The sequence below is a fragment of the Calonectris borealis genome, chromosome 9, assembly GCF_964195595.1.
Source record: "Calonectris borealis chromosome 9, bCalBor7.hap1.2, whole genome shotgun sequence".
NCBI lineage: Eukaryota > Metazoa > Chordata > Aves > Procellariiformes > Procellariidae > Calonectris > Calonectris borealis.
Genome location: NC_134320.1, coordinates 3,056,041 through 3,078,463, shown reverse-complemented (window position 1 = coordinate 3,078,463; position 22,423 = coordinate 3,056,041). Strand labels below are relative to the sequence as shown.

Below are 22,423 nucleotides of genomic sequence, written 5' to 3'. Positions count from 1 at the left end.
GGCGGCTGCGCCATTGGCGGGTCGGAAATGCCGCCAGATGGCGGTTTAGGATTGCGGCTCCGGTGAGCGCGGCCCCCGCCAGCGCCGCCGCCCCGGCCCCGGCCCGCACCCGCCCGGACCCCGCGCGCCAGCCGCTCCGCAGGCTACCGGGGTGCCGCCCGGCCCGGCGCGGCGCGGCCAGAGGTGAGCGGGGCGCGGGGGAGGGAGGGCGCTGAGGCGCCGATCCAAGATGGAGGCGCGAGGGGCGGGGGCAGCGGGCCGGGGCCGCTCGCTCGCTCGGTCTCCGCGGCGGCCGGGCCGGGAGCGGGCGCTGCCCGTGCGAGGAGAGAGGAGAAGGGGAGGGGAGGGAAGAGGAGGCGGCGCGGGGCGGGGCGGCTCCTGCCGGAGCAACGGGTCCCCCGGGCGCGGCGCTCTTCGCCGCCATCTCATTGTCCCCGCCGGGGCTGCCGGGGACGCCGGGCCGAGCTCGGCGGCCTCTCCCGCTGCCGGGCCTGCGCCCCGCTCCGGGCGGCGGCGGCGGCGGCGCTCCCGCTGCGCGGCCCAGGGCCACGGGGGCGGCCCGGGCGGCGGCGGCGGCGGGGGATGCTCGGGCGGAGCGGGGGTGGCGCTTCCGCCGCGCGGGGCACGGCGGCGGCGGCCCCCGGCCGGCCCGGGAGGCGGCGGCGGAGTTGGTGCCGTGGCCGTGGGGAGGGAAAGTTGTGGGAGCCGGTGGGCTGCCCGGTTCGGCCCGGCCCGACCCGCCACCTGGACCGGGCCCGGCCCGCGGGAGGGCGGCGGGAGCGCCCGGGCCGCCCCAGCGCCGCCGGCGTCTGGCTGGCGTCCAGGGGGACAGGCGGCGTTGGGGGGGCGCAAACCGGGGGCGTGTGGGGCTGGAGCCCCGGAGCTGGGGACCCCCCGGCCCGCTGCTCCTGTTGCTTATCCCCAAGTTGTTGGTGCGGTGGCACCGGGGCGAGGGGATAGCGGTGGGGCGGGCAGCCTGCCCGGCCTGGGGGCGAGAGGCCGCTCCTTGGCTTGCGGAGGGGAGGCAGACCCGTGCCGTGTAGCGGTGGGGTGACCTTTGGGGTGGGAGAAGCAGCGTGCTGAGCCCGGGGAGGCTGGTGGGTAGGTTGGGGAGGCTAGTGGGTAGGTTGAGGGGGCTGGTGGTACCGGAGCTGGGAACCGTGGCTGCGGGGAGAAGCCAAGCGTAGGCAGTGCCCTCTGACCAGTGCTGGGAGGTGGGAAGAGGTAGAAACACCAAGGTGGGGTCCTGAGCTGTTGGACAGCAAAAATAACAAGGGTTTTGCTTGGTAGGAAGAACTCTGCGATGGGTGCTGGTGACTTGGTGGCTGGCCTACACTGGGAAGTGGTGGGCAACTGTGCTGGGCTTTCTGTGTGTTCCTGGGGTGGTGTGGGGAGTGTGAGCGGTTGTTGGGATGAAGTGTGACTTGGGAGGAAGAAGGTAGTAGTAATATCCATAGGGCAACTTAAAGGTATGTGACTGCCAATATCAGTGTCAACAAACTTAGTTTCTGGTAAGACAGTGTGAGTTTAATTAAACTAAATTGAGCTGCTTTATAAGTATTGATGATTTCAGTTGTGTTCTACACAATTTTGTGGTACTCGTAGCTCTGTAGAGTCAGTCTAGTAATGGTGTTGATTAAGTTATTGAGGAACGAAAAGCCTTCTCTAGATCACACCACTAATGCAACTCTTCTTAAATTGTGTCATGTGTTGGGTATGATGGATGACATTAATGTCTGGATTCAGACATCTTAAGACTTGCTTAACTTTTCCATGTTATTACACTAGCGATAAGGGTGTTATGGGAGAAGGATTAGTCCAGATTTTCTGGATCCAAAGCAGTTTTGCCTTGTCTAGTGAGGTTTTTTTGTTCATCTGTAGATAGCAAGGTCATTTGATGCGTGTTTCTATAGTATAATCCATCAATCTATGAAGAAATCGCTGGACCACAAGGCAGTATATACCTTGTCTGTTGAAAGGTGTCCTGACTATGGGAAGAAGTTATTATTTTGTGGAACTAGAGGCCAGTTTATTCTTTCTTTCTTTCTGACTCAACTGTGATGACTTTTTGGTGGATAGCCTGAGGAAGCACACGTAGTGGGGGCAGAGGTTTTTGAAATGGCAAGCCAAGCCGTGATGCAGGAGGATTTCTGGGTGAGCAGGAGCGGAGGGGCTAACTCCAGGGTTACGATTAATCTGATAGGATGTCATTTTTACTGGCTGCTCAACACAGAGTGTTCAGTTGAAACTCTTGGTTGCTACTGCTGATGGACACGCTTGTGGATTTACAGCAGTTGGAGGAGGGTAGTGGAAAATGGTACTTTTCTGAAGCGGGATGAACAGTTAGTGCCAGCTGTGGAGGTTTAAAGTCCCTCTTCTACAAACCCTGTGTTTAAGGATTGGAGCATGTGGCAGTTGGCAGCTCACAGTCTCTGGTAGTTCCTAACATTTTACAAACGTGCTGAAGTTGATAAATTCACTATGAGAGTTGGCATTTATGGCTAAACACAATATGCTGTGGACAGAAGTTGTGAGGGCAGCTGGAGCCCTGATATTAGAGCTTTGTGATTGGGCACTCCAAGCTTTTCAGCTACCGTCTCTGCCCATAGCCTGCCCTTCGTATCGTGCGAATTTTTATGTGACATCTACTGAAACTGCCGTGCTCCTTTTGATAGTTGAGAAGATTTATCAACATTGAATATTTGGATGCATTGACAAAATGAGTTACTCAGGATGGTCAGAAACTCAACAAGTGAATATTTTTGATTCTTCCTAAAGAAGAATATGTACCTCAAGTTTACTCTGGTGACTTTGAATTTTCTCCTTTCTTTCCCTTTGTTGCAAAGGCTAAATTTTTTTAGCCCTGGTGGCTAAACATATACATTTTAAATATTATTTTAGTAGGCAAGTGAACCTGTAGAAGTGTAAGGCTGTAGTGGGAGAGAAATGCTTAATTGTGATGACTTTCTAAGAGTCGGTTATTGTGATCAGAACATGTCTTTATCATAACATTTGTAAATTGTTTTCTGGTAAAATGCACAAAAGACTCGAACGCCCTGCTGAAAATTCGAAAGTGCTAGTTCTGTAGTTAACACAAGACGTACTGAAAGCAGCGAACTTCACTTCTCATCCACTTAAGTTGCGTGGGAATGGTAAAGAGTAAATTTGGATGCAGTGCTATTGAATGGGTGATTGGCCTCCGGGAGATCGGGCTTTCCCCTTTCTGCACCTTGAAGTGTTCGGGTGAGGCTCTGGCTTCTGGTGCTTGGAGTCAAAACCAGAAGGTGATATTGAAGTCTGGCACCAAGATAAGGATGCGCCTTATCTAAATCTGCCGTACTGGCTTCGGGGTTTGAAATATCAACTAAAATCTTTAAGATATCTCATGCTTTTTTTAAAGTTTTGGCATTTTACTTGTGATCACTCAAATTTACCACATGGGCTCTGAAATTCTCCTATTGCAAATTACCATCTCCTCTTGCTTGCGGTGCCACTGTGTTTGCTCATTTGGCTAAAAATAGAAGGGAGTAGAGTTGATTTTCTTTCCTGGAAGAGAAAGATAAATCCTACAAAGTTTGAGTTCACCCACAGATAATTGTTTTGTCGTCTCTATCCAGGACATCTAGAGATATGCTTTATTCTTAGCAATATTTTGCTTTTCCAAACTGATTTCACTTTGTTGGTTTGGGTATTGAATATGTGATCAGAAAACGAAGACATATTTCTTTGTTCCTCTAGAAAATAAGGGGTTGAGAGAACATTATTATGTTCTTTGTTGCAACTTTTCAGTCTGAAAATATGCTTCCAAAACCAAATGTTGTTTTGGGAAGATCCATACTAATTTTTTTTTTAAGGTAGACACCACCTTCAGCTGGCTGAAAGAGCTGAAGAGAAGGAGCTGCAGAGGGAATCTTCTCCCTAGTTCTGATTTTGTAGCTACTTGCTAATTTCTGACGTGTCCTATTGAAGGTCTGAATATAGGTAATGATTTCACCACTTGACAATTTGTGTGTCATTCGTGAGCGAATACCCAGTAACTCGGGTCCTTTCGCTAAGGTTAGAAGGAACTATGCTCCTGGTTTTGATAGTTTTGCAACATTTCCTCATTTGCATCTCTGCAGGCATTTTAGTCTTTCAGAAAATGCTTTTTAATAATAGCTGTATGCTTGAGATAGCAGGATGCCTTGGACAATAGATTCATCAGGGTATCTTTACTGAGCCCAAACTGTATCACATAGATCCTGTTTTGAACTGTAGGTTCAATATAAACTTGATAAATTTGGTAATTCTGCTTTCATACTAGGCAATCTTAAAGCCACCTTATCTTGGAAGAAAATGCCCATTTATATGTACGGGTAATGCCATATTTGGTACAAGGTTTTTGCCCCGCCCCCACCCGGCATTCAAGTACTTGCCTGTGATACTGCTAAATGCTCGTTCCGTGATTATGATGCTAGTCCTGCCCAAGGTGGATTTGTAGACTCAGTCTTGGAATATGCAAAAAGGCATTGGTTGTGTGACATCGTTTGGTGGGACAGGCCTCTCGGCCACAGTTGCCAGCATTATTAGGCACAAGTGCTTGATGTGGGAGTGTATTCTGAGTTCCAGTCTCACAGTTATCAATCATTTATTGCAGAATTGAGAGCAAGAGGTTGAATTCTTAAGTCTGTCCTCCGTCAACTGAAAGGCAAGTTGTTTCAGGTGGTTCCCAAAAGTAATGTTTTACTAGAAAGCAGCATGAGGCAACATCCAGCCAACTGTGTTCCTTGCTGTGCAGGAGTTCACCAGAATACGTGCTGTTTATTCTATAAATAAATCTAATGAGTCTATATTCTGTAACTCTGCATATAGCAGACCTGTATTATATTGGCAGGTTAGCTGAGTGAAAAGAGTGTTGACAGATTTTTCAGCTCATAGGAAAAAAATATTTATTTGTGGAGTTACATAGGAATAGACATGTGTGTCAGATATGTTTCTAAATGTCAAATATTTTTCTACAATAAAATAATAAAAATCAAAACAATTCATCTTGGATGCATTTTTTTATATACTAGAGGATAGCATGTGGTGGTGTTTTTTGAAACAAAAATCAAATGACAAGCTGAGAATCTGTTTGCTCTCCCCCACATGAGGGTTTCTCTCTCCTTTTTAGGGTTAGAATCCCCAAGAAGATACCAATGTGTTAGTGTTTATAAGTGGAAAATAAAACTTATTTGCAAACGGGTAATGAATTCCATCTTAAATAAGTGATAAATATGCCAGTTTTGCATTGTTATTTTCTTAAATCTGTTCACTAGGACCACAAGAACGTGTTTCCGTCAGTGGAATTGCACAAGATGCTTGAGCCGATCTACCAGCCTGCCACAGCTCAGAGAGGAATATCTTTCTCCACAGCTGCACAGTTCTTCCCTTTCCTTTGTGCTAGTGCTGCTGCTGGCTTGACCTTGCCTTGAGCTGGTTGAATTCCCTATCTGGCAAACCCATCTGCTTGGGAGGGGTGTTTTTCTGCCAGGTGAATGAATTGAATCAGGCCATCAGAGTAAGATATTGCTAGAGGTGATGCCCTGATTGGCAATGTTCAGCTTGGAGCCCATCGCTGTGTGTGTAAAGTTGGGATTCCTGTGGGTAACTCTCTCACCTTTACTGAATTCCCTCTACCAGCTTTGCTGTCTGTAGCCTGTATTCGTTCTTCCATTCTTTGCAGCTGCCTTGCCATGAATAACTTGGTGTCATCAGCAAATTGTCAGCATTCACCTCCTTTTCCAGATGTAAGAATGTCTCAGACAATTTGGGCTCCAGCTCATATTCCTGTGGGACTTCACTGGTGGCCTTACTCTATTGTCAGAAATGGCCATTTGTTTTGCTCTTTGTTTCCTCTCTTTTAACCAGATAAGCTATCCATGCAAGGCCTTTTATTGCCGTGGCAGCTTAATTTCCCTAAGAGCCTTTTGTGAAGAATCCTGTTAAATGTCTCTTGGAAATTAAAGCAGGCTTCATGAAGTAGAGTCCATTGGTGTATGGGTAAGGGAGATCTTCTAGAGAACTCCTGTAGGTTTGTGGAACTTGACTTTCCTGTACAAAAGCTGATTTCCCTGTCTAAATGCTGTTGTCTATTCAGCTGTCTACTGATCTATATTCTAGAATAGTTTCTACTAAGGCTCTCTAGACAGTAGTATCACAAAGTGTTAGGTGAGAGAGTAAACACAATTATAAATTGTGCTCAAGAGTAAGCAGTGCTTCAAGAAGTAGGATTTTTTGGAGGCTGTTTTCAGCCTTACGTGGTTTCTTTGGTGTCTAATAATTTTGTTTTTCCTATAGCCTTACTTTAATAGGACACTGCTTGGCAGAGAAGAGTTAAGAATCTCTCTTCTAAGAAATGAATATTTTAAAAAATGTAGAGGAACTTATATATTTTGGGATCTCCGTTTTCCTGAGTTCAGTGGAAATTGGTCCCGGGACTGACAATTATTGGTAGCGGGAATTGGAGAAAAGGACAGAGGGAGAAGAGTAAGCACACAAAATACAGCCATGTAGGCCTGTTTCTGTTGGATACTGAGCTTAAAAAAAAAAAACAACAAAACAAACAACACAGTTGCAGTGATACTGTAAAACAATTAATATAGTACAGGGAGTGCAAGTCACCACTGTAGAGATCATCCTTGCTTACAGAGCTAAAGTTTAAGGGTCTGCCTTCCTTTGACTACTTCCAAAATGCACTTAGCGGTCTGTAACATTTGTGTTCTGCCATACATAACTCTCTGAGAATGAAAGTGTGAGTGAACATAGAGAATTAAAATGGTGAGGATAGCTACCAAGCCTTTTGAAGGACTTCTCTGAAAGATTGTGACATTTCGGGTACTCTGCTCTTTTAGTTAGAGGTTATGGTTTGTTTGTTCTTCATCTCCTTTCTATTCCAGAGTTCCAGTGTTTTTCTTCAGCTCTTTGAGGCTTTTTCTATTTTAGCATTAGCTGGTTGTTCTACTTGTATTTACATAAATCAAATAAAATTCGCCTATAATGTGTCCTTTCTCATCCCTCTAAAAAGGTTTGGTATAGTGGGTCAGAAGAAATGGCATAATTTCTGTGGATTTGTGCATATCTCTTGCCTTCCCCAGTCACATGGGTGATTTTTTCTCTTTAACATGTATTGTTTCTTTGAGCTCCATTTGGAACAGTTTTCTCTGCCCAACTGATAAGATGGAGCTGAAATTTAATTCATGTTTCAAAATGTTTTAAGGAATTTTTGAATACTAATTGTTATGCTACTGTACAAGACGCTGGATGTGTTCAGAACCTGAAGAGGAAGAGACATGCAGAATATTGGTACTATTTCATTAAAAATGACCAATCTGAATTATGGCAGTGCTGACCATTTGCTGAGGTGGAAGAGAGGACGGTAGGTTGGATGGCAGGGAGAACTTGCGGCTGGGTCCTATCAAATATCCCCAAAGTTGGGGTGTAACAAGTGGAACCATCAGAGAGGAATGGAAGACGTCCTCACTCTTCACTGTTGTGAGTGAGTGGGAGAACACAGGCAATGGAGTTAATCAAGTTCCAGGTATAACCTGAAACCATGCTACTGGCACTGTCAGAAAAGGAATGGCAGTGAAATGCCCCACTTCTGGCATTTTTCTTAAACGTGTGTTTCAGTATTGTAGTGTTATACTTAGTTTTCTCCCCAAAAGAAACCAGAGAAGCTGCTTGTCTTCTGCTTTGCAAAGGAAAGTTTTTACACACTTTTGTTTCTGTTGGTGTGAGTAACTATAGAGCACCAGTGTTAGGGGCTGAAAGCACTGGTGCGTGGTTGTCCTATGTAAATTCTTACTGCCTGAGGTGGCTATTGAATTGTGAGTTTCTTGTATTTGAGTTGAAATGTTTGTTAATGTCATAGCCATTAAAGCTGGTAAAACAAACTTTTTCCATTGGTATGCCTTACTTTTCTGATTTCTCATTAGTGTTTGTTGATGTAGAGCATGTTGGTGTCCAGGTAGAAAGCTGAGAGGGAAAAGACAAGGGTGTTAGTGAGGAGTAAGAATCAAGGGAAGCAACGTGTCAAGTTTGGGGGACAGGGGGAGGAATTGTCAGTTGTAACTGCCATTATTTCCTAGACACTTTGTTTTCCCTAGGCAAATGCATTGTTACGAAACTGCTAAAACCTGAAAGCGTACCCTTTTCAAAACCTTCAGAATATTTTCTTCGAGACTTCTGCCAAGACTTCATCCGTGAGGAGCGCCAGGCCTTTTGCAAGAATGTTGTCATTCACCAGCGTTATCCTTAGCATTTGCGCAGAACTTGGAGTCTCTTTTTGTGTAATGCCAGGATATACCACCAATATTTTCTGTAGTAAATTCTGAGGTATTGCTAGGCTATGTCACTCATGTAGTTCATTTTATTGTGAAATACACAGCTAAGAATAACCCTTTCAAATCTTACTTGCCCATAAATTTTTGGCAGTCAGCTCCTTTGTTGTCTCTCCGTCAAACAACTTCCCTGACCTAAAGTCATGCTTTGATAACACCCACATCTAGAGTTTAACTATTGTATCTGCCTCTGTCCCAAAGGCAACGTGTTCCTCCTTTGTAAGTCATGTTTGCATTCAAGCTTATGTCAAAAGATAATGACTTTCTGTGACAGTAGTCACAAAAAGCATTCAGCGTGTGGGACAATCGGTACTGATTTGTAGTTCCCCAATTCTGATCTCTTCACCTATGAGACTGGTAAATGGCAAGTGGCAGCGTTGCGAAATGTTACAAAGTGCCATTACATTTATTTATACTGTTTGAATCCTGAGTGCATGTGCAGGTTCACTGTTACTGGCAGAGGCAAGCATGACACAGGGAAAAGCTTCTGGAACTAAGCTATGAAGGAATAAATACATAATTGAAGAACATGGGAATGTACAAAAATATTGGCTTGCAGCTTGCTAGAAGAAATAATTGCACCGTGGGCTCCCTTTGGACCGAATGAGGTGACGGGGGTGAACGAACTCTTCCCATCGCATGCTGGTGGCAGCTAGTAGAGAAAGTATCGTGCAAAGTAACTACGGCTCCTGCAGCTCACTGCTGTTCTTTGAAGTAGTGTGTGGTCAAGCTATTGCTAATATGCTTTGCATGTCAGACTCTTTCAGAGGTGATTCAAAAGAAGAATGTGTCTCAAGTTAGTTTAAGAACCATTCTGTTCTTCCTGCGAGCTCCTGCATCTGACCTCACTGGCAGAGTTCCCTGAAATGGAGGCTTAAGCTGAGAAGACAAAAAGCTGTGGTGAAGAAAGGGAAGAACATGTTGGTAGAAGGTTAGGAATGATCTGAATGTCGTCTTACGTTCACCAGACTTCCCGTTTTAAACAGCAGCAAAGACCAGAACTTTAAGACACGGAACAGCCTTGTTTGTATTTTTCTCTTAGCTTAAGTTCAAGTGGTTAGGGATTTAGTTGCTGGGGGGCATTTTTTTAATCCTAAAGGGGAACTTTGGTTACTACATTGTTATAGATGGCTTAGGTAAGCATGCCTGTGGCTGAGATGGGTATTGTTAGGCAGTTATTCAAATCTTGTTTCAAATAATATATGCCTCTGACAAACAAACTATTCAGACTGGAAATTCCTGTGTTAGATTTGTAGCTGCAGATTGATTATTTTTGTTGTGTTCCAACAAAAATTATTCAAATTAATTCTTGAATATGAGATTAAGGAATTTTTTTTGGCTGTGGTAAGTACGCATTTTTTTGTAAGGATTTCAGTGGGAAACTCCTGCTGGGTTTTCCCATTTGAGGGTAAAGACCTGTAGTTGACCTGTTCTGTGGCTTTAGTGCGATAGCTGTAAGTTGTTACTTCAAAACAAAAACCCACAGAGCTTGCCCAGTTTATAAGTGTCTGCAAAATAGTAAATGGTAGCTTGGTAGGGACTACAAGTTACGTTTTTCGGAGTGGATCTGCACTTAGCAGATTTCATTATTGCGCAGATTTTGTATAAGGAACAGATTGCACTTGCCAAGGTGAGAGTAACCTACACTGTATCCTTCCAACTTTGTCAAGAAGGACAGGAGTTTGACAGACATCAGTCTGTTGCTATGTAAACACAAGCATTTCCCTATATCTTAAGCATAATTTCTAGGATTTGAAAACTAGCCTTCAAATTCTTTGTTGTCATTAAATTGCTGAAAAGCAGATCTTGCCAATCTGGTATCTTTTGTGCTATATTCATGTTTCCTCCAAAGCATGCAAGTTACTGAGAACTCAAATAGTGAACAAAAGTTTTTCCTAACTTTGTTTCAGAGAGAACATTTGTTTTGGCTGAAATCTTCCAGAGCAACTTAAACAGACACCAGCATGGAAAAATTAGTAAAACTAGCAGGATATAACAACATTTTTGTGCTTGGGCAGTTTAAAATGTCATAGTGGAATATGAAGTAAAAGAACAACGTAAACTGCTTTTAACCTTGCCAAAAGCTAACTGATGATGTTGAGATCAGAATTGTTAGTGCTTCAAAGTGCATTATAAAGGTGAGCAAAAGTGTCCATATATAGAACTTCTCAATTTTGCCACGATACCCAAGTGGGAGTTGCTCTGTTGGGGAGCCGTTCGGTGACTTCATTTGTTGTGTGGGTATCAGTGCTCTCACTAGTGGAATCCAGTGGCTCAAATACCATTTCCCCCCCTTAATTCTAAATATCCTGATCATATGTGATGAGAAAAAGTTGAGACCACCCTGCCCCCTCCATATTCTGTTCCTTACAATCTTTTTTCCTTACTCTCCAGCTCGTAAGAATTTTCCCGTATTACCAACACAGATTTAACCTTGCAGTATGTTTTCTTGAAGACCACTACCCAAAAAGTTCAATAGTTAATAGTTAATAGTTTCATGTAATATTTGCTTTGCAGTCTTCTAGCACGTGGCTTTCAAGCAGAAATACACTATTATTTTGTCCTATAATTCTTTTCCTTTAGAAACAGTAGTTTATTTTTGAAAAATTGCAAAGTCTTTATCATTTTGATATCTTAATCTTCTAACTGGGACATGCTGTGGTGTGAGAATATACATTATAAAGATTTTTACCTTTGAAGTTTTATTTAATGAAATAACTGGTATTGGGGAGACTATTAAAGTGTGTTTATATCTAATTATTTTATTTTAACTTTTGCACTGGTTTTTTTTGTGCATTGCTGGAACCCCTAGCAACATAACTCTAAATCCAAATTCATGTTCTTTTACAGCCACTAAGGGATATTAAAGCTGTAGCATTCTGAGATCTCTATCCAATCTTGTGTTTTACTGTAACAATGGACTTGTACTAGAATGGTTATTTATTTACTTTTACTTTTGTGGTTTTGCCTGGGCTTTTTTTGTTCCTGGAAGAATACTGAACAAAAAAAGGATGAAGAGAGACCTTGAGTTAATCCCTTTCTCTGTCTTGAGGGAAGATAATTTACAATATTCTTGACAGATGCTTGTCTAATCTCTTAATTGCTGGAAATTCCACTGCATTTCTTAAGCAGCTTATTCCAGTGCTTTATATTCTTACTGCTTGTTTTTTTTCTAATATTTAACTGGCACAATTTGCAGTAAACTTTGATTTTTATTTGGTCATGTCCAGCTATTTTTGATGTACCTAGATGTATTAGATCTATCATTTTTTTGCCTTGATATATTCTCTAGCACAAACTGTGTGTCTTTATATTCCAGTTCTTCCAGTGTTTCCTCATAGATCTTTCCTTGTCTTCTGATCCAGCTTACTGTTTTGTAGACTTTTGTAGACTTTCTCCTACCAGTTCATATTTTGAAGCCTGGAATCCCAAACTAGGCACCCTGCTTTAATGCTGAAGGTTTACTAGTGCTAGGTGGATTGCTCTCCATTTATTTGTTTTGAAGAGCTCTTCACAAGACTCCATTGCTGTTGTTCATGTAAGGCTTTGCAGGCAATCCCAGTGTTTGAGGTTCTGCATTGGCCCATACTTGGTTGCGTATCTGGATTCACTGTTGGTTTCTGTCACTCAAAGGGGCACGTTCATCCTTCTCACAAATGGAGGAATGAAAAGCGGGATGGGAAGCAGTACGGGAAACAATTGTCACTGGTGAAACAAATTGATATTTGCCCCTTGGTAAAAACAGCTTCCATTCTGTGGTTAGCAAGATGTACAATATAAACATTTTATTAGTTTCTTGGCTGATGATATTTGATCAAACAGGAGCTGTGGCTTTCTTACTTGCTCTTGTCTAGGAGAATCAGGACTTTCCTTTTTGATGTTGTTGCCTGATGCAGTCGTCTGTGTTGTCATTTGATTAGCTGCAGTCTTCAATATTCATGAAGAGTAGTGGAGAAAGAGGCTGCCTTGTTTGTTCAGTGTCAAGCTGTTGAAAGCATACATGGAACATCGGTTTCTCTACATCCTTTGATTTTGTTACTATAAAATGGTACAAATCTTCATGACTACTTCTGACAATACAGAAAGAGGATTTGCTTTTTCATGGTAAAAGGGTAATAGCAGCTTTAAGAGAAAAGAAAAAAGCTGGGAAAGAAAATTTAAAAATGTATGCTAAAAAAGTGAAAAAGGGATACATTTAATGTGAATATAGTCCCTGGTTTTTACAGTCTTCCTCTAAAATTTGTCTAACAACCAACTCTCTTCCAGCACAGACTGTATCTTCAGCTTTTGTTTCTTTCAGACTGTAGGTATGCTTTTGTACCGAGTAGGGATGTTTTGAGCCTGGAGACCAATCTTCTAGTTATGACTTAATTAGCAACATTTATTTATTAACTATTTGGATCCTAGCTTCTTCAAATAACAGTATTTGTTTCCCATCAATGTGTAATCCTCAGTGAATAACTTCAGACATAGATTTGAATTGGTACTATACTATTTTAAGTTTATGATGATTTGAAACTTGGATTTCATTCCTTGTTTGCTTATTTTGAAACTTTGTCACTTTATCTCTTACTATATTTTACAAGCTAATTTTTCTTGGGACTATTGATAGAGGTAGGGTGAAGATTTAGAATTGCAATGGAACTAACTTGTGTTTTGTAGGCTTTACTGAATTTTGTTCATTTAGTAGCTTTATATTGATAAACATGCCTAATCTTTTTTTTTAGTGCATCTTTGTTCTTGATTTGTGTTTTCCCACCTCTTTTTTTTTTTTTTTAAAAGGTGACAATCACTGCTATCACCTTTGCTGCCCTCCTGTCACCCCCCAGCATCTGCTTTTGACTGATTAGCCTCTGTTCCCTCCACCCTGTCGCTGCTTCCTCTACGAGCAGTTTGGCTCCTGCTTGGAGCACAAGGTCATCTGCCTGGCAGGGCTTAGGGGCTTGTTCCAAGCCATGCCTCTGGTAGGGAACAAGTGCTCTATACAGCTCTCAGAATCAAATAGGGGACGTTGTGTGTTTCACTTAGCAGTTACAACGCTGTCTGCATTTGCCAAATCATCAGTAGCTGCTAAGTTTGTACTGTTTTTTTGGAAACACATTGAATGAATTTGAAATTTGTTAGCAGTTAGTTTGTCGGCAGATGAACAAGTCTTTCAGTAGTGAAAAAACGAAGAGCACAGCGATTGAACAACCTTCCTTTCTTCTTCTTGCGTGTCCTCTCTTTGTTAAGCTACACTCCCCCAGCAGTGTTAGCTGTGCTTTTGCTGTGCTGTTTCTTTGGTGGTGGTTGTTAGTAGAGGCATGTTGGAAGGCAGGTATCTCTGCAGGTTAGAGAGTAGTTTGTGGTCTAATGTGTAATAATTGTGATACTGAGGTTTGTTTGAGGGTGGAAAAGCAGTTGGTGTTTTGATTCTATACTTCTGTGGCAACCGCATTTCTTTCTTTGGCTCTCAACCTAATGGAGCATGCTTTGTTCTGTAATTGAGCATTTTACTAGGTGTAACAGTGTATATTACGGGAGTAAATGATTTCTCAAGTAACCTGGGTAGTTCTCTGAGAATATGGGTTTCTTCCCTATCATTGCAGTTGGGAGACCATCAGTACTTTATTCTTCAAATGTACCACCCAGGGAAACTCATATCCTCTATGATTATATCACTTACCTTACCAATATATCACCCTTTTTAATAGACTAGGAAGAACCTGATCATCAATCTCATACTTTCCCTTCTAAGAGCTCTCAAATATCCAAGGCAAAAAAGAGTCAACTGCTCTCTGATTTCTTGAGAGTTTGGCACTGTATGTGCATAAAGTGCTTGAACTTTATGTGTTTACATCAAAATCCATTCAGTCTTACGGCATCTTTCGCTCTGATTTCATGAATGTAGTGTACAATTCCACTGCTGGTTTCTCTTCTGCTCTGTTCTGTTTAGACTTTGCAATATTTTTGAGGAATCCTTTCCTCGTTCAACTCCGAAACTGTTTTCCTGACCCTCTGTAATAATTTAGAGAGGTTTTCCACAGTGCCTGTATATGAGTTCTCAGTAGACTTGGTAAGATTCAGTTTAGTTTTATAGCAAAAAAAAAGTTTGTGCTTTTGCATTACAGACTTGTAACTCTTTTTTATCTGAAATTAAAGTAAGAAATTTAAGAAAAAGAAACACTGTAATACAGCAGAGCAACAGCTAGTTGGAAAGGGAAGACTAAAAGACTAAATATGGGGTGTAACAACTGGAACCAGAATTTCTTGCTTCTGACAGCAAAGAACTGGATGGTTTGCTGTTAGGAGCAAGAATCTCACAAGCTAGCTGACAAAGTGATTTACCCTTAAATTCGTCCACTGTGGTTAGGAATTGTCTTTTTGACCTTAAAGATTCATTTTCCCCTGTAACCTAGGGGCTCTGCTCAGAAAAGAGATTGCAGACTTTGAATGTTCATTTCAGTCTTACCTTGGGCTTGTAATGACAATTGTTTGTTGATTTCAGGAAACCATTTTATATTTGCAAGTCAAATTTAACTACCATACTCATTGTTTTCTCTTCCATTTCACTGTAATGCAGCTTAATTTTATCCAAGTCTTCAGTCTGGGAGTTTGCAAGCAGATTAGAAATTAAATTGTACATTAGAGAACAGTCAGTAGTACACATCCTTTTAAATGTTCACATTTAAATAAAAAGAATTGTTAAAACCCCTCCTATTAAAAATTATACTGTAAAATACATTCAGGTTCCCATTTTTCTAGTGTATTAAAATCTCATTCAGTTTTCTTTTTTCCTCCTTTGGCAATTGATCTGATATCATGTTCTCCCAGATCATTCTCCTGGTGTTTGAATAAGGACAACAGCTACTCAGAATGACAACCTTTTTTCAAGTGTGGCTGCCAAATTGCATTTTCATGTTCGAGAAAAATCTTCTGTCTTCAAAGAAAACATGGACACTCCTGTTACAGAAACATTAACCGTTCCATTTCTGCTCACTGGTGTTAATGAATCGGTGCTCTCTTTTTTGAGGAATAATTGAAAACTCATGGAAGAGGCTTTTGTACCCATTGGTAAGGAACTCACTAAACTTTTTTTAGCTTAAAATACAGGATTTTCTCAGCATTGCTCTCTGAATGCTGGTGAGATGTTTTAGCTTCAGTGTGGGAAATTTTGATGAAACTAGTTAACTGGCTCATTTTGCATTCTCTTAATCTGTCCAGTATATCTGAAACTGGAAGATGGCTGTAGTGACTGCAATTAATGTCTGAATAAAACACGGGCACACAAGTGTTGAAGAGTTCCCTGAATTCTGACTGCAAAGGAAGGTTCAAGTTTTGGGAGTGCTCAGTGTTGGGCTTCACTAGGATTGTTCATTCAGAGGGTTGGCATTAAAAGAGGCTTTTCTTTAAAAGCTGCAGTAACCACAGGTTCTATCAGACAGAAACAAGCCTTTGAAAATAGTAATCTTTGATCAGTTGATACTTCTGCAGTGTCTGCCTGGATATTCTGCAGGCAAAGAAATTATTTCAGTCTTACTACAGTAGAGTGGCAACTTAATTGCATCGGTTTAATGTGAACTAGTGAATGTGATAGAAGAACATATGGAGTATGTACTGTTAGAAGCCTTTTTCTTGACTGAGTATCTAGTTGTTAGATTTCTAGTACGAGTTGTGTTACTGTCAGGGGCTTGGGTGTTTCTGTGATCAAACACAGGTAGAAGAATTCAATGGCAGCGCTGTAGGAGAGTGAATCTATTTTATATCAGTGCTGTGTCCTAGATATGTCGTCACCTAGCATAAAGTCTATAAGAAAACTGTAATTATGTGTATTAATGAAACAAATGCAGCCACATGTAAATTTTTAGTTACCCCACTGAAGAAGGCAGATGTATTACAATTGAATATTGTGTCAGATCTGCTCATGATACTCCTGCCTACAAGGTTAAGTCCTTCTTATAATTCTGGTTTTGAGTGGTACCTGCGAAAATGAAGTTTTAGACAGAAGTCAACTTCATGCTTTTTTTACTGAAAAGATATAAAGAAGGAAAAAGAAAGTTCAGGCTCAAACCGAGAAAATAAAACTGAGTAGGCAGGGGTAGGGTTTTTATTAAATGTATCAAAAGGGGAATTAGCTGTAAATTCTCTGGGAGCTCTATATTCAGGAGTTTTTGTACTTATGAATGATATGCGATTTTCATCATACATATTTTAAAACATTGAACACCTGCTTTAAGCATAGAGTGAAGTCCAAGTTTCACCCTGCAGGTAAGACAGGTGCCTTCCATAGGAAATGCACAAGTAATTTCCAGTGTTCCTGGAAAAGAGCAGTAAGCCTAAAGGGGTTAGTTTAAAAAGGTAGTCTGTTCCATTTTCTCTTCTTGGCAGTATTAAGACCAGACTTATGAACACTTTTGATAAAGAAATGTAAAAATCAGTGATGGAAATTGCTCTAGAATTGCTTTTGAAGCACACATTTCTCTTTTGTTGCCTCTTCCAAGCACGTATGGGAAGGCCAGTTGGCAATTCTAGCATGTATGTTCTGCTTTGGAAGTGTCCGGAGGCTTTGGTTAGATTGATAACGTGTTTTGCTAGAAATTTTACAAATGCACATTAAAGCAGCGTATCCTTATTGGAAAACGTTATTTAAATGGCAAGGTATGACAGAGGCAGGAGAATGTGGTAATAGCAGTAGAACAGGCCAGGCTGAGTTAAAGAATAAGAGATGAGATTGCTGTTATCTTTCCTGCCGGTCATGGGCTGAGAATCGATTAGAGTAGTGTTGGTCTTGAAATATGTAATTAATGATGAAAAGAGCCACTAGCAATTTGGACTGTATTGAACATGAACTGTATAATGAAGTAGAGAGGTGAGCTGAACCACATTAAATGGGAGAACCCGTCACATCTATAATATTAAAAGGACGTCTTAGTATTAGAAAACTGCAGTGGTAGAGTACTCAGTAATTTAGAGTATTTAGCATAAAAAAATCTGACTGGGCTAATTAAGGGTATTAAAATGGTTGCAATAAAATTTGAATATTGAAAGTTTATAAAAGCTCTAAGCAGTAATTAAGGATGCTATTTTAATATATAAAATTCATTAAAGTTGAGCAAAGAAAAACCCTGCTGCAGCTCACAATGGAAAGTGTAAAAGGAAAATTTGCTTTTAAATTCTTGTTATTGTCTCTCTATTGGATTTAGTTAAATAACTAAGAAACATGAAACTAGACTATCCTCTTCTCATACATAGTGTAATTTGGCATATTCCCATGTCCTTGCTAAAATTGGATGTTTATCTAATTTTATAAAATTGCATGTTTATCTAAAATTGCATGTTTATCTAATTTTATACTTCAGTTGATGGGGGATTAGAAACTACATTGTGAGTTTTTTGTCTGCTCTGTATTTTCTGAGATTTTCCCATTTAACAGCTTCTGAGATCGTGTTTAAATAAAAGCTATACTTTTCTGCCCAATCAAGCAGCTTCCTCATTTTTAGCTGCTGAAAGTTTTTTGGCACCCTGTTCTCAGGCTACCTTTGCTATAGCTGTCAGGCTACTACTGCTTAGATAATGGCAGCTCCCTGAAGAAAATGAAGAGAAGCTCTGTGTTTATAGCAGCTGGTTCTGGATGACCCTTTTGGTGCTAGAACTGCTGAATCGAGCAGTAGGAGAAAATCCAAGCTCACTCCCCATCAACCTCTGCAGACCTTTGGATAAGCTCAAACAGTAGCTAAGAAGCTACTGCAAAACGGAAAAAAGCTCTTTGGCAAGAAGTTCTCTAGTTTCACAAATTTCTTCAAAAGCTCACCAGAACCTATAGTGGGTTATTCTGAATACTGAGTTACGTCTTGTCACCTGGAAAGGTACTTCTCCAAAAATATTTGCATACCTGTGTTTTTCAGCCATCCGCCTTCTCTCCTTGCAGTAATGTAATTGTTCCTCTTTTGTGTGACGGTGAGTTGGATGAAATAAATAGAATGGGGTCTTTCAGTTTGCCATCAGCTTCTTTTCTTTCTGGTGATAATCAGGATTTCTCCACTTGTTACCAGGATCTGCCCCTTTCTGCTAAAGTATCGGTGTTCTTTCTCTAGTGGAGGCTTTTGCCATTCGTGGTTTGGGCCACTGCAGTAGAGACTTACATGGGTGAGTCTGTGAGCAGGTTTGAGGGTTGGGACTAAGGCCCTTTGAGGTAGGGGAACATGCAAAGGCTCACTGTGCTCATTGATGAGTAATCTTTGTATTAACATTATTGACTGCTAATGACCACCAACTACCTTTTTCCAGGAATGACAAATACTTGAAAACTTGTATCAAATTCTGAGCTGTTCTAGCTCACTGTTAACATAAGGTATCTTCCCTAAATGGAATTTGGGGACATCCATTCACTTTTTGAAACCCAAAGTAGGAGAATTAATGCCTTGTGTGTCATGGAATGAATAATACTTATATTCGTATTTAATTATCTCTCTGTTACTCTGAAGTTTTATACTTACTGCAGTAAGTATTTCTGAAAAATAAGGCTATTAATTTAGTTGGCTTTTCCTCAAATTAAAGGGAGAGTGCTTTTTCTTGTTACATATAGCTGTACAAATGAATGGATATTACCTTGACCACTCAACTAAATTCTCCATAAAACAGTGCTGGTGCTCCTAGAGCACTCCTTTTTAGCACTACATTAATGTGCTTTTTAGTGTTTCTCCTAGCAGGACTGTAATCAATACAGTACTTCATAATTTCTCAGGATAGACTCAGATTTAGATAGAAAGTGAGTATTAATGTGTAGAAATTATTCTCTGGGAGTGATTAGTTCACTCAGGAGACAAAACCAACTTGTCCTGGACCAGGAAGCTGCCTCTCATCTTATGCCTTTATAGCCATTTATTAAGCTATCTGCATTCATTGGCAACAAGAAAAGCTTCTATAGGTATGTCAGTGATAAAAGGAAGACTAGGGAAAATGTGGGCCCTCTCTGGAACAAAACGGGAGGGCTAGTTACCTGGGATATGGAGAAGGCTGAGGTACTCGATGACTTTTTTGGCTCAGTCTTCACCGGCAAGTGCTCAAGCCTGACCGCCCAAGCCGCAGAAGGCAAAGGCAGGGACTGGGAGAATGAAGAACCGCCCACTGTAGGAGAAGATCAGGTTCGAGACCATCTAAGGAACCTGAAGGTGCACAAGGCCATGGGACCTAATGAGATGCATCCGCGGGTCCTGAAGGAACGGGTGGATGAAGCTGCTAAGCCACTGTCCATCATATTTGAGAAGTTATGGCAGTCTGGTGAAGTTCCCACTGACTGGAAAAGGGGAAACATAACTCCCATTTTAAAAGGGGAAAAAAGGAAGACCTGGGGAGCTACAGGCCAGCCAGTCTGCCATTCACCTCTGACTGGCAAGATCATGGAGCAGATCCTCCTGGAAACTATGGTGAGGCACATGGAAAATAAGGAGGTGATTGGTGACAACCAACAAGGTTTCACTAAGGGCAAATCGTGCCCAACAAATCTGGTGGCCTTCTGCGATGGGGTTAGAGCATTGGTGGATAAGGGAAGAGCAACTGACGACATCTGCCTGGAGTTGTGCAAAGTATTTGACGCTGTCCCGCACGACATCCTTGTCTCTAAATTGGAGAGACATGGATTTGATGGATGGACCACTCAGTGGATAAGGAATTGGCTGGATGGTCGCACTCAAAGAGTTGCAGTCAACAGCTCGATGTCCAAGTGGAGACCAGTGACAAGTGGCGTTCCTCAGGGGTCGGTACTGGGACCAGTGCTGTTTAACATCTTTGTCGGCGGCATGGACAGTGGGATTGAGTGCACCCTCAGCAAGTTTGCTGACGACACCAAGCTGTGAGGTGCGGTCGACACGCTGGAGGGAACGGATGCCATCCAGAGGGACCCTGACAGGCTCGAGAGGTGGGCCTGTGCGAACCTCATGAAGTTCAACAAGGCCAAGTGCAAGGTCCTGCACATGGGTCGGGGCAATCCCAAGCACAAATACAGGAGAATGGATTGAGAGCAGCCCTGAGGAGAAGGACTTGGGAGGTGTTGGTTGATGAGAAGCTCAACATGACCTGGCAAAGTGCGCTTGCATCCCAGAAAGCTAACCGCATCCTGGGCTGCATCAAAAGAAGCGTGGCCAGCAGGTCGAGGGAGGTGATTCTACGCCTCTACTCTGCTCTTGTGAGACCCCACCTGGAGTACTGCGTTCAGCTCTGGGGCCCCCAACATGAGAAGAACATGGACCTGTCCAGAGGAGGGCCACGAAGATGATCAGAGGGCTGGAGCACCTCTCCTATGAAGACAGGCTGAGAGAGTTGGGGTTGTTCAGCTTGGAGAAGAGAAGGCTCTGGGGAGACCTTGTAGCAGCCTTCCGGTACCTGATGGAGGCCTACAAGAAAGCTGGGGGGGGACTTTTTGCAAGGGCATGCAGTGATAGGACAAGGGGTAATGGCTTTAAACTGAAAGAGGGTAGGTTTAGGTTAGATGCAAGGAAGAAATTCTTCACCATGAGGGTGGTGAGGCACTGGACCAGACTGCCCAGAGAAGCTGTGGATGCCCCATCCCTGGAAGTGTTCAAGGCCAGGCTGGATGGGGCTTTGGGCAACCTGGTCTAGTGGAAGGTGTCCCTGCCCATGGCAGGAGGGGTGGAACTAGATGATCTTTAAGGTCCCTTCCAACCCAAACCATTGTATGATTCATTGATGTTGTCTGTTCATGCCACTGCTTTTCATATTATCAGAGAAATCATTAATAGCTTCCTCTTCTCTGAGGTTATGTTACGGTTGCTTAAAAGCCACTTGTTAGTCAAAGTTTTATTTAAGCAGCAAAATAATTCTAAATGTCCTGTTTACAGATGATCAACTTGGAAGGTGACTTAAAGTCAAAATCTGATTATGTTAGTGTGGATGAAGTATAATAGACTTAGATGTTCTCTGCATATGCAGCTCTCCTGTGGTCTTGATGTTTGCCTGGGCAGTGGGAGTCTATTTAAACCTGTAAAGTTGAGCCGTGCTTTTCTTGTGGAAAGTCCGTACTTGTAAAGGAAGGGGTCTCACAAGTATTGGAAAATGAACCGAGTTGGGTTAAACGCTGTTCCTCTTTGAGAGGAATAACTGCATTTATCAGATAGTAATTTTGTTATTTATTTCTTTATCAGAAGGCACTCCTTCACATGGGGATGTTTCATACACTGTTTTATCATTGAGAGTTTTACTATAACTTCCTAATTGTTTCCCATTCAGGGAGCGTAGTTTTGTGGGGCTAGACATTACCTAGGAAATTGCACTTAGGGGGAAAAAAAATCTCTCCAAACATTTTCGTGGGTTTAGCTATGTTTGCAGTAGGTATTTTAGTATCATTAAATGTATTTTGAAGTTTTATCAACGGAGATAGTGAAATGTTTCTTAGATTTAAACTTTTTGAAGAGTTGTATACTCTGTTTCATAACCTATAAGCTAATAACATAATGTAACTTTTCTTGGTGTTCCAATATGGTGTGCTTACAAGCAAAAAATGCTTGTCAACTGGAAACAATTGTTTGTACCACCTCCTTTCCCTAATTTTTGAGGCCTTCCTCCCCCCCCAAAAAATAAATAAATAAAAAGGGTAACAACTCAGAAGGGTAAAGTGATGAGCATTAAATCTTGTGCTACTAAAGCTCTGGGATATTTGAAAATATTTTGTTTTTAGAACGGCCTTGAATTCTGGGAGATTTTTGAAACAAGCCTTTGAAGTAAGGAACATGTATTAGTTTGGAAACAGAGAAATCAGTCCTTATAAAATAGTTCTTCATTGCACATTTAATTATCTGTGTGTAGTCCAAATGCTTTTAAGGTAGCAAAGGAGCCTACAGATTTTTGGCAAATATATGCTGCTTGGATAGAAACCCAAGAATTTTAACAGCTGTTTTCTGGGGAATTTCTTAGCTTTTCTTGGTCTATGTAATTTATATCCATGTGTGCAGTTTGATGTCACCTTTTGAAGATCCATGATTTTTAGGTTGGTTTTCTAAGGCAATGCGGCTTTGTGAGTGTTTCAGTTGCTCCTGTCCCTGTCAGGACAGTGAGGGGCAGAGGAGGGG

At 41.9% G+C, this 22,423-nt stretch overlaps 1 protein-coding gene across 3 annotated transcripts in view; it reads left to right on the top strand.

The window, feature by feature from the left end:
- Nucleotides 1-31: 31 nt before the first annotated feature.
- STAG1 (STAG1 cohesin complex component) overlaps nucleotides 32-22,423 on the top strand; it is a 205,713-nt gene continuing 183,321 nt past the window's right edge. For 2 of the 3 annotated variants that reach the window (XM_075157939.1, XM_075157937.1), the window contains exon 1: nucleotides 32-183. The gene's annotated coding sequence lies outside the window, so the exon portion shown is untranslated. Of the gene's footprint in view, nucleotides 184-7,663; nucleotides 9,292-22,423 lie in introns of those variants that run through there. The other variant, XM_075157938.1, reaches the window with a different exon arrangement.